This window comes from Pan troglodytes, chromosome 8, assembly GCF_028858775.2.
Source record: "Pan troglodytes isolate AG18354 chromosome 8, NHGRI_mPanTro3-v2.0_pri, whole genome shotgun sequence".
Taxonomy (NCBI): Eukaryota; Metazoa; Chordata; class Mammalia; order Primates; family Hominidae; genus Pan; species Pan troglodytes.
In genome coordinates, this window is record NC_072406.2 from 67,505,782 (window position 1) to 67,523,207 (window position 17,426).

General features: G+C 36.7%; 1 protein-coding gene across 7 annotated transcripts in view; it reads right to left on the reverse strand.

Annotated features, from left to right (window-relative positions):
• Positions 1-17,426, reverse strand: part of PCDH15 (protocadherin related 15) — a 1,753,436-nt gene that overhangs the window by 1,304,279 nt on the left and 431,731 nt on the right. The window lies entirely within an intron of this gene.

Here is a 17,426-nt window from a genome sequence, read left to right on the forward strand (position 1 = left end):
TCACATACTATTGGGCCTGCATATTTCAAATCCATGTTATTCAAAGATCAACTATACTGTATTTCTAGGGTTTTAAAAATCACAAACCATCATTTATTTACTATGGCAAATACTAATAAAACTGAAGATGTTTTGTATCATGAGTAAATGCCCACATTTGCTTTTGTCACAGGAACTTTTTTAAGCCCGATATTTTACATTTATTTAATATTACAGGAGGAGGATCCTATTCATCCTGTGGTTTTCCATACGCAGGGTAGATGAATTCTTCTCTATCCATCTGGCTGTTTTGGAAAACTTAAGTCATAAGCAGCAGGTATGTTTATTGTTTAAAGCTCATAACAAAATGTCCATTGCTTTATTTACTAAGGCGCTCCTAAACAGAAGAGTGCTCTTCTGTTGTGTGTTTACCTGCATGTGTAACAATACATTTAATATTGGATAATGTATGGTAGTTAGACATTTTCTTCTTGAAAAACAATCAATCCATAAAAAAAGTGATTTTTTCTTCAATGGATATTCTCAGATGCACATAAAAAGAGGAAATCCTATGAGCCTTCAATGACTACATGGAATGAGTAATCCAAATCATTTTATCCTGACTAGCTCTCTTTTAGGTGCAGGATTCCATTTTAGATGACAATACTCCTGGAACCTAGAATATTATTCATCTGTATTATGAGTTTTTTTTTTTTTTTGGTTGTTACAACTTTTCTGTTTTAATCAGTGTGTTGACTATTGCAATAGAAACAAGGCACAATAAAGTTTGTAAATCCAGTGACAGGCTACAGCTGGTTTACAAGATAGGATTGCAATATTTTCAGGAATGTATCAGGCTGGTTAAACTCTTAGTAACTTGAAATTAGCCATGGTTGGAGTATATACATGGATATTGGAAAATACTATAAATCAGAACTATTCCTGGTTAATATGACTACATATAAAGACCAAAACACAGTAAGGGCTTCTGTTGTTAGTCAAAATCAAATGAAAGGGAAATGTTTTTGACATAAACTATTGACTAAGAAGATATAAAACAAACATAAATATACATTGCATATAATCATTATTATTATTATTATTGAGAAGGAGTCTTGCTCCTGTCACCCAGGCTGGAGTGCAGTGGCATGATCTTGGCTCACTGCAACCTCACCCTCCTGGGTTCAAGCTATTCTCCTGCCTCAGCCTCCTGAGTAGCTGGGATTACAGGCACCCGCCAACACATCCAGCTAATTTTTATACTTCTAGTAGAGACGGGGTTTCGCCATGTTGGCCAGGCTGGTCTCGCACTCCTGACCTCAGGTGATCCACCCGCCTCGGCCTCCCAAAGTGCTGGGATATTACAGGCATGAGCAAATCTTCTCAACTATAATAAAATGGTCCAAAATGGAAATACTAATTCTCCCAACAAACAAAAGGGAACATCCTAGATTCTTATCCTATTATTAAATCTATTTCCAATCTAGGATTTATTTGTGAATTCCCTAGGTCAGCTATGGATATAGCTCACCATGGTTAACTCCTCAACTTAACTCCTCCCAAGAAATCCAATAATACAATGATGGAGAGGAAACAGAAAATGCTAGTACCTTTGGTGAAGGGCAGAAGAATAAAGCAAATGGAGTAATCTTTAGTCAATAATTTATGAAAGACTAATTTCTTTTCAACATAGAAAGCAAGAACTTTGCCTTTGCAATGGATTTTAAGTCAGTTTGATTGATTTAGGTTTGCTCTCTTGTTAGATATGTTTAAAGACTACCTCTTGAAATATATGAGTGCATCCAGAAGAATTCTCTTTCAGAGGCTGCAGCCCATTAGCAGTATACTTTCTATTGGTATACACTTAAAGGTCTGGAGATTACCTTAGTTGTTAATTAAACCCAGACCTAATTACCAGTGTTGTTTCCTCCAATGACATACATTTCAAGCTGCAGTCTGCTGCTGGTTGATTACATGGCATCAATGGCCACAAGTTGGATGAGATATTGAAATGTTAACAACAGGCTTATCAAGACACTTTTATTAGACCATATATGAAAATTTTTACAACATTTAAGCAATACCAGATGGCCTATGAATTTTTACCACAAATATTCATAGTAATAGATAAAATACAATTACTGTATTCTCTTTCCTTTTTTTTTTTTTTTTTTTTTTTTTTTGAGATGGAGCCTCGCCCTGTTGCCCAGGCTGGAGTGCAATGGCGCGAACTTGGCTCACTGCAACCTCTGCCTCCTGGGTTCAAGCGATTCTACTGCTTCAGCCTCCCAAGTAGCTTGTATTGCAGGTGCACACCACCATGCCTGGCTAATTTTTTGTATCTTTAGTAGAGACAGGGTTTCATCATGTTGGCCAGGCTGGTCTCGAACTCCTGACCTCATGATCCACCCCCACCCCCCTCAGCCTCCAAAAGTGCTGGGATTACAGGCGTGAATCACCACATCTGGCCTTACAGTTACTGTTTTCATAATGATGTAAAAGAATCAATTTGCTTTCTGTTTACACTCTTGCTATTCAACTTATTTAGTAAACTAAATATACTTCTGTTATAGACTGACTATACTTCCCTGCCAGATTCACATATTGAGGCCCTAATGTGATGGTGTGTTTGGAGATGAGACATTTGGAAGGCAACTGGGTTTGAATAATGTCATGAGGATGAAGCTCCCATGATAGAATTGGTGCCCATATAAAGGGATGAAAAGCCCAGTGTTCAATCCAAACACCAGGTGAGGACAAAGTGAGAAAACAGCCATTTCTGAACAAGGAATCAGGCTTTCATCAGACACCAAAATTGCTGATACTCTGATCTTATGCTTCTCAACATCCAGAACTGTGAGAAATCAATGTTTGTCGGTTAGCTGCCCAGTCTATGGTAGTTTGTTATAGCTACCTGGAAAGACTAAGAGAACTTCTGAATAAATTATCCAAGATACAGAAAGGCCCTAAGTATGCATGTGCTCATTATAGCATTATTTATATTCAAATAATAGTATTTAAATAGAGTTACGGGTTATGGATTTATTACATTTTCTAAGTACTTTCATAATTTTTGTGTAGGAAGTAGAAAATAGACTGTAAAATATGCAACAAAAAGCAGAACACAAATGACTAAATATGCAAAGTTGCAGCTATGTAAAATATGTGTATTGATAGGGACACCGACTAGAAGGATATTTGCTATACTGTGAATAGTATTATGGTGTGTGATTAGGTATGATTTTTATTTGTTCTAAAATATACTTTTCTGTTATAATTTATTTTATGATATCAAAATATAAACTGTAACTAATTTCTAGTATGTTTCAAATTAATATACCAGTAAACGTAAAGCATTCCTAATTGGCTAGGTTTCCAAATAAAAAAAAAAAACAATAAATTTTAGGTAGGGAGAAATCATGGCTAGTCTATAGTTTCAGGCCTGAAATAGTACTTCCTTCATAATTCCTTGAAAAGAACTTAGTCACGTAGTCACACATACAATCAAGTACTGCCTGGAAATGTCGCGACATGCCCAAGTATAATTACATTATTATGAAAGAAAAGAGAACAGATTTTAGAGGATAGACAGCAGTCACTACCAAAATGATGATCCCCACGTTCAAGTACTTCATGGAAACAACAGAATCTTGTGCCTTAAGAGACTAAGATGGGTAGGGCAACAGTGTATACTTATCAGTCACCAGTAAGCAAAGACTAATGATTAGTGACTGGGCACCTGTTGCTTTGGTGCTACCTAATACTCCAGAACACTCACCCAACTTTATGCCCAATGAGTGAGAATGAATTTTCCATGAGCTCAGAATCATAAGCTTCATTCAGATTTATGCTAATTAAAATATTCACTGAATATTTGTATTTAGGAACTAAGATTCATAACCACTTCATAGAGTTTATCGAAGAATGTGTAGTTTGCCAAAGTAGTTTAAACTTCGCAAGTTTCTTAAATTTTTAAGCATTTGCTTCTTAATCCCTTGCATTTCTAATTTCTCAATAGGGTACAACTTTATCCAATAAAACTTATTACCCTAAATTAATTCTAAAATCTAATTCTAAATTAACATGAAGCATCATAAGTAAGTATGATTGGAAAGATTCCACATTAGTTTGCAACTCCATTGCTTAAATGTCTAGAGAAGTTTTCAGCCATGAGATTACAGAGAAAAGGGAAATCAGTATTAAATGTTTTGCTGAAACAAATGAAAAATTGCTCATTTTACCTCCATTCTACTATAAAAATAATTCCACTCTATCCAAAACAGTGAGGGGTTATAAGGTCGGTGAAAAATCTCAAAATTATTTTCATTGTCTAATAAATCCAAGCCTGCCTTTTCCTTCTGCTTCCTATGTTAATTTTATTGTACAAGTATGTTGAAGTTACTCCTATTTTTGATTCATTCAGTAATAAAGAAATTTAGGGGAAATAATTGTTTCCAAATATACATATATGGAATAAAGAAGACAGAAAGCAACAGATTGAGCTTTATTCTCGAAATTTATTATGACTTTTTCCAAATTAACAAAATTACATAATGTAAAGAATGTGGAAATTTCCCCAAAATCAAATAAGCAGAAGCAAAATAAGCACTTGCAAGTCAACTTATTAAGAGATAAACAGTATAAACATTTAACATAATTCTTTCACATATTGAAATCTATGCATAAAGGTATATATATTTTATTTGTTGTATTAATTGTAGTTACTATTGATTTTTAATATTATAGCATAAAGTTTATTAATATTCTAAATAACATTTTAAATGCCTGTATAATATTATAAGACATTTCTAAAAATTACTTAATTTCTTAAAGAGCCAATAAGATGTAGGGAATAAGGGCTGTGTATGTTTTGTGTCCTTGCTCTGCCCTCTTCCACGTTATATCAGGTAAGTTCATTATACTTTCTAAGGATACAGAAATCACAACGGGGTTTGTGAAGTTTTAATAAGATATTCAATGTATATTGGAACAGTGTCTGGTACATCAGGAGTATTTAATAAATAATAGATGTTTTCATTAAGAACCTATAGTTACAGAATAGCTGATTAGCCTTAGTGAGAATGTAGTCGTTTAAAAAGCCGCATTGTATTAGTGCATGTTTACCAGAATTAAGTCTCCCTTAACCTGATTCTAAGGTCTTCAAACTTTGCTTGCAACCAGTTCTAATTCCATAACAATCAGATTTACATGGATTCAAACTTTCAGTTGTTAGGTTAGTCTTCTGAGAGTTCTAGAGTAATTGTATCTACTAATAAACCCACATTTAAATACGATTAAAATAAAACCACCAAAATAACAATTAAAAAAAAAACCAACACGAGGGTTCCTGTTCCTTAAAAGCAAAGACAGCCTAACTAAAATATAATTCTGGCCTAAAAAGAGTTTAACAAGGATCTGATGGCATTCATTTGGAGAAAATGTACTCCCTTATTGCCCCATGAACCAAGAACAAAAGAATTAGAAAAGGGATAAACTGTATGAAAAAACAAACAAAATATTGTTAGAAATTCAGTTTCTGTAATTATGACAATGTTGTTGCAGACATTGACTTATTTTATATTTATTTACTTCTTATTTTTTAACTAGTATAAGTTATATCAGTTTATATCCTCTATCTCACAAAACAGAGTTTCCTTTTCTTATAGCAATTAGATTGTAAATATAAATGAGTTTAAAACTTTGTTTTGCCTAAATTTAGTAACAAAGTCAATGTCAAACATAGTCTATTTCTGAAATGACTATGAAATAAAAACCTCTTCTTTATAAGGAGCAACATTTGAAATTCACATGAAGCAGTAGAATAAGAAAACAGCTCTGTAGGTTGGTAATATTTTTCTTCATTAATATGTGTCTGAAGACTTATCACAGAAAAGTGGTATAGATTAATTAATCATTTATTAAGGCAATCTATAAATCCTCTTAAAACAAAAACAATTAGATAATTTACATCTAGTCTAACGGGAAAGTGTACATTGACCATACAACTTTTTAAAATGAAGATAGATTTCTTTTAATTAGCACAAATGAACAAAATAAATTTGTCTTCTGAATTTACAGCCTGAGTGAATAAGGCAAGCTTATTTTAAGAAGAAATTCAGGCTAATAATTAATTGGTACTTCAATTGAAAAGTTCATTTAATTTAATCCTTTACTATTTTATGCTTAACTCAATTGGGAGTCCAGAGATATTATTCACACCAGTTAGAATGGCAATCATTAAAAAGTCAGGAAACAACAGGTGCTGGAGAGGATGTGGAGAAATAGGAACACTTTTACACTGTTGGTGGGACTGTAAACTAGTTCAACCATTGTGGAAGTCAGTGTGGCGATTCCTCAGGGATCTAGAACTAGAAATACCATTTGACCCAGCCATCCCATTACTGGGTATATACCCAAAGGACTAGAAATCATGCTGCTATAAAGACACATGCACACGTATGTTTATTGTGGCATTATTCACAATAGCAAAGACTTGGAACCAACCCAAATGTCCAACAATGATAGACTGGATTAAGAAAATGTGGCACATATACACCATGGAATACTATGCAGCCATAAAAAATGATGAGTTCATGTCCTTTGTAGGGACATGGATGAAATTGGAAATCATCATTCTCAGTAAAGTATTGCAAGGACAAAAAACCAAACACCGCATATTGTCACTCATAAGTGGGAATTGAACAATGAGATCACATGGACACAGGAAGGGGAATATCACACTCTGGGGACTGTGGTAGGGTGGGGGTAGGGGGGAGGGATAGCATTGGGAGATATACCTAATGCTAGATGACGATTTAGTGGGTGCAGCGCACCAGCATGGCACATGTATACATATGTAACTAACCTGCACAATGTGCACATGTACCCTAAAACCTAAAGTATAATAAAAATAATTAATTAATTAATTAATTAATTTAAAAAAGTTCTTTTTGACGGGTGCAGTGGCTCACGCCTGTAATCCCAGCAGTTTGGGAGGCCAAGACAGGCGGATCACCTGAGGTGGGGAGTTCAAGACCAGCCAGACCAACATGGAGAAACCCCATCTCTACTAAAATTACAAAATTAGCCAGGCGTGGTGGCGCATGCCTGTAATCCCAGCTACTTGGGAGGCTGAGGCAGGAGAATTGCTTGAACCTGGGAGGCGGAGGTTGCAGTGAGCCGAGATCACGCCATTGCACTACGGCCTGGGCAACAAGAGTGAAACTCCATCTCAAAAAAGAAAAAGAAAAAAGAAAAAAGTTCTTTTTCAAATTGCTGTTTCACTGTTATCTGTGTTTCACATTATGATTACGTGCTGCATTCAATAAGGTATGTAAATAGTAATAATACATAATAGTATATTGATAATGATAGTAAATACACAGTAACACATTTATTTTTTAGTAATAAACTTTTTAAGAACTTTTTTAGATTCACAGAATAATGCACTGAGAGTACTGAGATTTACTGTGTTATTACACATCCTGGTCCTCCTACTATTGATATATTTCATTGGTATATGAAATGAACTGAATGTCTGTGTCCCTGCAAAATTCACATGTTGATATCCTAAGGCAAATGTGGTATTAGGAGGGTGGGGCTTTTGAGTGGTAAATTGATCATAAGGGTGGAGCCCTCATAAATTGGATTAGTATCTTTATTAAAAAGAAAAACAAAACCCAGAGAGTTTTCTTGCCCTCTGTCCACCATGTGAAGATTCAATGAGAAGATAAAGGCAGTCTGCTTACTACCCATAAGAGGGCCCTCACTGAGACAGGAGAATAGGGAAAGCGAAGCAGGGAAATAGGAAAAATGAGGCAGGAAGAAAGCAAAAGGAATTAAAAGTTGAATAAAGGGCAGAATGAGTAAAAGGAGAGAGAGAAACAAGGTAAAGGTGTAGGTGAGCAAGAAGCAAGATAAGAGGCAGAAGTTAAACAGTCAAAACAGAAAGACAGAGAAGTGAGTAAGGACCCCATGGCTGGTGGGATCCAGACCAAACCAGTAAGGAGCAGTTCTTCAGGAACAGGCATGCGTATTAAAGAGAAAAAGTAGCCTTAACATGATCCCATATGACGATCAGCTTGTTAAAGCTCATGCATATGGAATGCACATCAGGCACCTACTTAAAATTATGGGATAGAGGCAACAAGCAAGTGCACAGGGACCAAATTAACTAAGCAACACACTTATCAATCAAAAGGCAGACAGTAGCTAGAAATTAGGCAGCCTTGGGAAGAGAAGGAAAACAACACATAAAAAGACCCAAAATATACCAAACTCATGCTGATTTCATGTCTCATCTCACAGAGGTCAGTCCACTCTTCCTCTTCAAGGGTGTAATACTGTGCTTAAAAAACTTTTGCTGCCGTGCTTTGTTATCTGTGCGCGTCTCGTCCATTTCTTTGTTCGTGACACCAAGAACTTGGAACTGCGTGGCATCATCCTGTAACATCACCAGAACCCAACCATGCTGGCACCCTTATCTCAAATTTCCAGTCTCCAAAACTGTGAGAAATAAATATCTGTCATTTCCAAACCACTCAGTTTTTGGTATTTTGTTACAGCAGCCTGAATTGACTAAGGCGGTATGGAACACTTGTTACAATTAAGGAATTATTATTGATAACTATTGTTAAAGTCCATAATTTATTCATATTTTCTTGGTGTTTTCCCTAATGTCCTTTCCCTGTTCCTAGATCTTATGCAAGACACTATACTTAGTTATCATATCTCCTTGGGCTCCTCTTGCTTGTGATGTATGTTAATTTTTAAGAGCTTAGGTTTTTACATTCAAGTTCCATGCTAAAAAAAAAAATGAAGAATTATATTCTCCTTTCTCATGCAAACTAATTAAAATACATGGAAGAAGGTAGTCATCAAATTCCCAAACTGATATTGTAACTGAGTAGCTTAGCTTCAAAATGCATTTTACAAATTTTTTCTTTTCTGTAGCCTTAGCCTTGAAATATACTTTGAAACTCTTTGTTTTCCTCCACTTCCACTGGAGACTCCTTATACTGTGTTAACTTATCTAACTATATGCATGCTTAGAAATTCCAGGGGCTAATCTTGAAATTCATCAGGTATGAAGATCTAGCTGCAGAATCCTCCCCCATCTAGAGATTACCACAAGGCAGTTAATCTAAAACCAGGCCATTTTTGAGATAGCACAAGCCCACAGTCCTGGTGGACAATAACCCAAGATAGCCATCAGAGAGAGGTATGTAGATCTTGTATTATCCTGCACCTCTCCCACATACTGTCATGCCAAGTTTTCCCTTTTTAACTCCCTCATTCAGCTCAAACTTTGAAAAAGTATTTTGTTTTATTTATTTTTATTTTTTTGAGATAGAATCTCACTCTCTGTGTCGCCCAGGCTGGAGTGCAGTGGCACGATCTCGGCTCACTGCAAGCTCTGCCTCCCAGGTTCACACCATTCTCCTGCCTCAGCCTCCTGAGTAGCTGGGACTACAGGCACCCGCCACCATGCCCGGCTAATTTCTTTTTGTATTTTTGGTAGAGACGGGGTTTCTCCGTGTTAGCCAGGATGGTCTCGATCTCCTGACCTCATGATCCTCCTGCCTCGGCCTCCCAAAGTGCTGAGATTACATGAGTGAACCACCGTGCCTGGCCAAAAAAGTATTTTAAAGGCATGAGCCTGGCCATTTCCCAATTGCTAGCCTTTGACTAATAAAACTACATTCTTTTCACAGTATCTTGCTCCTCCTGTTTTGACTCCCAGTGATGAGCAGCTAGATTTGCATTCGGTTACAATATACCTATACTTCCAAAAAGTAAGGAAGAATGGTTAATATGGTAAAAGCCACTAGCTTTATTTCACTTGCCATCTCTCCTTCCATATAACAGATCATTCTGACTTTTAGCTAAGCACACAGCTATCTAACTGCGGTCTGGATTTTCCAGCTCCCTTGTAGCTATGTAAGACAACGATGACTAAGTTAGGCCAATGTGGTATGAAAGAAAGTAATGTGGAAGCAACTTTCAGTTGAGCTCCTTCAAATCCACACTTTGATGTCTTCTTTGTCCATGGATTAATGAACTCCCTGCACTCAATAAGGATAAAGACACAAACCTAGGAAATGAAAGAGCTACAAGATGGAAAGGGTCTGGATTTCACAACTTCATAGAACAGATTTTCCCACCATGCTCTGTACTATCGATCTCTAAGCTATTTTAAAAGGAAGAAGTAAACTCCTATGTTATTTAAACCCTTGTAATTCTGGGTGTCTGTCATTGCAATTTATTATGCACCATAACTGATAGATCCCATAAAATAGACGGCTAGATATTCAAATTTTAAATACACAAATTAAAAAGACTACATTTAAAAATATTAATGAGAATATTGGCAACAATGAAATAGTTAATGTTAAGTTATATCAACAGCAGTCATTTTATAATGCTTGGTTGAAGAGCTTTGAAAAATAAATTAATTTTTATGTAGAACCTCATATCTAAATTTCTGTAGGTGATAAATTCTATACTTGAACCATTTGTTTTCCTCCTGTTAATTATAAATGAATAAAACACAAATTTATTATGAAATGAATTTCAAAACTGCCTTGGTTTTTTCAGTGAATTTGAAAGTGGCTGCATCTAAACCATTATTTGCCTTAAAGTAAAAGACATTTTTAAAAAATCTTAATGCAAGAGACATTAGAAGAAAAGGCCTTTGACACTGGTAGCATCTATGCAGCTTTCTGTAACAGCAGTCTTCTGTTACTTCATTAAATGTTTAATTTTCACAATATGCTAGTGAAAGCACTCAGCCTTGGAACAACAAGAATAAAAATAGAAGGATATTTTTGTGCATACTATTTGGTGGACTATATTGTGACTGTGTCTTAGAGCTGAAACCACTTGTCATTTTGATCTTGGCACTGTCCCTGAGGCTACTTAATTGGTTGTATAACCAAGGTGTCAGCTAAGAGGTTCCTGCTCCTTGGAGAACTAGTTAAAATGGGCTGGAAAGTCCAATTTTTATAGTCTGTATAAAGCCTTCCTGACAACCTGCTTGTTTCTGGGGACTTTATAATATTGAGCTTAATCTGCTGCTACAGTTTCATCTTCCATCTGCCATGTCACTATAACAGGAATTTTAGCTCCTTTTCTAGATTTCAAAATAAATCCAATTGCATTTTCTTAGTTTTATCACGTTTTTAAAAGGGTTGTGAGAATTAAAAGAAATCTTGTATTGGACTGAATAGCCTAAACACAGTAGCTCCATCTTTCTTTTCACTTTGAGAATATATAGTAATTTAGGTATCACTAGCTCCAATATCCAATTTACATTCCCAAATGCATCAAGATTCTCAGAAAGAACAATAGTCCTACAGGTATCGACACACCTTAGAAAGTAGCTAGAGTCAGATACAATACCCCGACCTTTACCCTATTTAAATAAATTTGAGGACACTGCAATCTTAAGGGATTTGTTGGTCAGGACCAGTGACTTTAATGCAAGAATGGACATTATGATATGATAGGTAAGTGGAGTAGCTAAAAGATTGTTTATGAGCCAATCTTAGAACCAGGTGAATAAGATGCACAGGTAAATAACTAATGGCTTATATATTACTATTTGATTTAACAAAAAATCTTTCAACCATTCTGAATTCAGTAACTAAAATCTATTAAGATTATTTACAATAACCAGGCATGCTATTTCCTTTATTTGTTTATTTGACTCAGCTATACATAAATGTCATTTTGAATATCAAAATGTTTAAATATTAGTAATCTCATATAGTTCAATATAATAGGTAAGCAAAATTTTTCTCTTCTCCTCTCCCAATTTATTCTTATGCTTTTACTAACCTGTAGGTATGCCACGAAGATTCATTGCCCAAGATTCAGGGAAAAGTTGGAGATATATGCATCAAGTGAGGGTAAAATTCAAGATGATAAGGCACAAAAATTGGCTTAGGATAAAGAAATATGGTGCAGGCAATACAGATGCTTGCAGTGATTCTGCGACTTAGGAAATCTTATGTAATAAGTGCTCTGGCAAGCTTTCACAATAGAATCATGGAAAAGGGTAATGAAGTTCAGGACATGCTACCCCAAAATATGACACGTGGGCATTTGAAGAAACAGCAGAAGCAGGAAGGTCATTCTCTGACCTTCTCCATCCCTTGTCCTCTGAAGTAGACTATGAAAGAATTATCTGGCTTTCCTCTGAAGTGGACCATAAGGTCCTCATTCCAGAAGTACTTTCCACATAATGAGAGAAAAGAACGCCCTAATCTCTGAAGACACACGGAACAGAATGAATAGTCTAAACTAACAGGCCTTGCTAAATGCCACCTTCCCACCAGCTTATTACCATTAGGTGACACTTTTGTTGTCTTCTAATAATCCTTCTTCACAACTATCAAATTCTTCATCAAACTTAGCATAAAAATACACAGTTTTCCCTGTTTTGGGGGTCTTCAGTTCTGAAGGTTCTTGGGTCATGTAAAACTTATATTAAATACATTTGTTATGCTTTTCTCTTGTTAATCGATCTTTTGTCACAGGTGTCTTAGCCAAGAACCTAGCGATGGGTAAAGAAAAGAAATCTTCACTCCCCTACAAGGGAAATAAAGGCTGTTCTTTTTAAATATGAAATCATAATTGTTTCTATGGTGACTCTGCAGAGTAACCAGCCTTCTGCTGTATTCATTAGAACCTGGCTCTAAGTCATGCAAATCATTAACATTATCCAGAGTGTTTTTAAACAGGCAAAAAGCTATCAGCCTCTTTTGTCAACAGAAATACCAAATATTATGCTTCATAGGCCAAAGGAAAACAAGAGTTCTTGCAAACATAGACAAGATACTGTGGGCTTGAGGTATTACTTCCTAGGCATCAAAGAAAGGAAAGTCCTTTCATTTTCTAGGGAATGTAAAAAGTCCGTCCAATTGCTTTCTGACAGTGTCCCCATTTGAACCATGATGCCCAGAGAGAAACAAAACAGCCTGTCCCACTATTTAGACTCAATATTCAGTCTGGAACAAACCTCAGAACCTGACACCAGAAAGGACATCCAGGGAAATAAAGGAGGTCATTTGTACAGGCTCTGTGAGGCAAGAAAATCTAAAATTCAGAGAAAAACAAACTAGAACTTATGAGAAATCAACAGAAGAAGTCAAGAAACACCATTACAAGGTACCATAAGTTGCTCTACAGAGGTCAATTTTGGTTTTTATTTTTTCTCTCATTTGGGAGGATGAGTATTCAGCTTAAATTAGATCTTAGCGGAAAGAGAAAATCACCATGGAATATATCTGTGCTGTGTGTCTCATTACTGAAAAAGATGCCCTGAAAAGTCTCCTTCGGTTATGCAAATGGAGGCCTTGTGGAGTCCATTTGCTCGAGAGAAAGCTATAACAAGTTTGATGTCTAAGTGGCTTTCCCTAAAAGAATATGATGGATAGGAAAATAAGTGAAGATTATAACCTTCTGGAAAAGAAGGATCTGACACCCCAGCTGCCATTTCTGAGATTAGAAGTTGAAGAACACTCTCATACAGACAAATATTATCTTAACCAAGACAGAGAGCTCAGTAAAACCAGACTGAGAAAGGCCATAGGGCTGTTTCAGGGATGAAATTCAAAATACAAAAAGGTTAAATAAAAAATCTGGGTCCTCTAGGTAGACACTGTTGAATCTGTGCCAGTTCTCCTTATCTTACTTTATAATCTGTCAGGTGAATGTAAGTTGACAAAGCTGGCTTCTAGCTGTTGCATCATGAGGGCGTACCATTTTTGGTGCATTGAGTACTTACTCTCCAGGAAGACTGGACTATGACATTCAACTTCCCTTACAATGACTTTCAACTTTGACTGTATATTAAAATCTTCTGAGGGGACTTTGAAAAAATCCCAGTGCCCAAACTGTCTTAGAATTTGTGCATGTGGGACTCAGTAATCTGTGTTTCTAAAAGCACCCAAGTGATTTCAATGCAAGAAAAGGTTGAAAACCACCATTTTACAATAGTCCTACTCAGTATTTGAAGTGCTAACTAGCCACCAAAGGGTCTTCTAAAAATGCAGATTCTGATTCAATAGGTTAAGGGTGAAGCCCAGAATTTTACAGTATTAATTGGTTCCCAGATGATACCTAAGTAGCAAAGTCTGAAAGCACCTGTTGTGAACTTCACCTCTTCAGCACCTGTGAGAGGAGCTGGTTCAGTGGACTTAGACTCTGATGCTATGTTTCCATACCAGCCTTCAGGTGACGACACTTATAATTGACTTACGAAGAGATTTCAAAACTTGACTATCAACCTACTGTGGTATAGTAAGTTTTCCTTTGCCACCACATAGTGAATCCCTTACTGATGTCTTGCGGTTGCTTGAGGACCATGCTCCCTCTGTTCAATGGGCAGCCAGTTCTCTCATGGGCCCTGCACCTGGCACGTCTCCTGGTTTAGCATCACATCCTTTGCTTCACCAGCTGCCTCAGTAGGTAGAAATTGCATGTCCTTTGATGCATGTTTCATTGTCCCACCAGGCTTCACTTAAAAACAAGACAGAAGTCTCAATAATTTTAAAATGATGATGGCAGATCATTATACCAAATATAGGTCCCTTCTCAGTATAGGACCATGTGAGATTGCATAGGTCACACACCCAGGAAGCTGACCCTATTCTTCAGTCTTCAGTGGCAATGTTTCTAACCTGACCTTCGACTTTTTCCTAGTTTTATTTTAAAACTAGCTTAAGAATCTTTCCTCCTACATTTTGCTGGACTGACACACAGAAAGGCCTAATTCTGATAAACTATTTCTACTAATTATACTACTAATTCTGAGATCTACATTTTTTGCACTACTGAGACGAGGAAGTTAGTCCTTATCATTCATACAAAAAAAAAAAGGTAAGCAAACCTAATTAATTGCACCAGGAAAAGGCAGGGTATTGCATATTCCATATTGCATCTGCTGACTCTTGCTGTTTTCCATTTTGAACTTCTTCCTCTTCCTCTGACCCTAGCAAGTTTCTGCTCTCTGACAGGAATTGAGTTTACAGATCTTATTTGACAACACATATGTCAAAGAACGATGTTTTGCCCAAATGGCCTGTAACTATGTTCCTCTCAGGAGGGAAGTAATATTGGGAAAATACATTCATATTTCACTTGAAAATAAATGAAAGCTTAGGTTATGAACTTAAGCAGGAAGCAAGACATCAAAAAGAAAGTTTGTAACTGGTAACAGGTGACAAAAGATAGGAGAGACTTAGTATATATGTGTGTGGCTTTGTTAGCTAAGATGAAGAATTTGGATTATTTTTAAAATATGCAAGAAAGCCACTGTGAAGACTACAGTAACATAACTTGTCTTAAATGTTTTTTTTTTAATTGCTCTGACTGTTTTCAAGAAGAATGAGTGGAAAGAGACTGTCAAGAAGAGAACCAGAGAGAACATTTAAGGCAAAAATATCAATATTCAGATAAAAGATGGTGGCTTAACTGAAATTGACAACAGAGGAAACAGGGACAAGAGATTCCACTCCAGTTGTGGAGGTGAATTAAACAAAATTTAAATGAATAAAATATGAACTAAGGAAAAAAAACTGGATTTCTCGTGTATATTTATGGGTGGATGATGAGCTATTTTCTGACATCAGGAAGAGGGAAGAAAGATGAGACCTGGTGTGAAGGAAGACAGAAGGAAGAATATGATTTATTTGATAAGTAAATAAACCTATTGCATTACCACATGGTAATACCATGTAGGCAGTTGTATATTTCAGTTTGGAATTCCAGGAGATGAGAAGACCAGGAAGAGTCCCAATTCCTTGGGACTAGACGTAGTGATCTAGAGGGAGTATATGAATAAAAAAAATAGAAGCCCCAGGACTGAGATCTGGATCATTCCAATTTTGGAGAATAAATAGAAGAGATCCCGGAAATGTAATTAAGAAAGAGTGAACATTGACATATGAGGAAATTCAAAGATGTGGCATCACAACTATCAAGAGAAAGATGTGTTTTTAGGGAAACAGGGAAACATGATGAGATTAAATATATAAATAAATAAAATAATAATCTCATGTCCCTTGATGCATGATCTCACCTCAAGTATCTGCTCCCTCATTCTTGTGCAGTGCTCTTTGGTCTCCCCCGTTGTGACTGAAGTGGGCTCAGGTACAGCTTGGGATATACTTGCCAGAAAGCAGAATTAGTAAATCTTCATGGCGTTTGCATACTGCCAACTCTGTAGGTGCATAGAGTACAAAAGCTGTGGAGGCATGGCTTTTTCCATCTACTTTGCAAATAGTGTCTCATGGAGCCTCAAGTGCGAGGCAAAGAACCATCACCGTGGTGGGGCTGCCCTTTCCAATGTTTAATAGAGCTGTGGATGCAGTGCTGCCCTTGAGAATCCAAAACTGTAGAACTACAAGACTGCAACAGCAGCCTGGGAGAGCTGCAGGCACCCAACTCCAACCCATGAGAGCTGCTGTGTAGGCTGCACCGAACTCATGGGGATGCGGTCCTTTAGAGCCTTAGGGTTGGAAACCCTTCTCCAGTTGTTCAGAGGCAGGAGTACATGGAGTCAAAGTTTATTTTCAAACCTTAAGATTTAATGTTGTTTACCTTGTTGGGTTTTAGACTTGGGATCTCTTACCCTTTGTTTTTCTGAATTTCTCTCCTTTGAAATGGGAATGTCTATCCCATAATATTTTAGAAGTGTATTACTTGTTTGGTTTCACAGGCTCAGAGCTGGGTGGGCAATTTGCCTTAGGATGACTTGTGCCTTGAGTTCCACCGATATCTGCTTTAGAAGAAACTGTAGATTTAGACTTTGAAGTTGATGCCGGAATGAGTTAAGACTTTTAGGGCTATTGGGATGGAATGAATGTATTTTGTATATAAGAAGGATATTAATTTTGAGGGCCCATGGGAAGACCATCATGGTTTGAATATATGTGTCTCTCTAAAATTTATAAGTTGGAATTTAAACCCCAATGTGATAGTATTAAGAGGTGGGGCCTTCAGGAAACAATTCATTCATAAGGGTAGAGCACTCATGAGTGGGATTATTGCCTTATAAAAGGACTGGAGAAAGCCAACTAGATCCTTCTGCCCTTTTACCCTTCTGTCCTTTTGTCCTTCTGTCTTTCTGTTCCTTCTGCCATATAAGGACACAACTTTCATCCCCTCCAGAGGACCCAGCAACAAGGCATCACCCTGGAAGCAGAGAGCCAGCCTTCAGCACACAGTAAATCTTCCAGTGCTTTGATCTCAAACTTCCCAGGCTCAGAGCTGTGAGAAATAAATGGCTGCTGTCTATGAATTGCCCAGTCCAAGGTATTTTGTTATAGCAGCAGAAACAGACTAAGAGAGATTCTCATGACTTTCATTTTCTCAGTGAAGTGTAAGGCAAGGTCATCACTGGAGGAATAGGAAAAAGAAGGAGTTATGAAAAATTAAGGGAA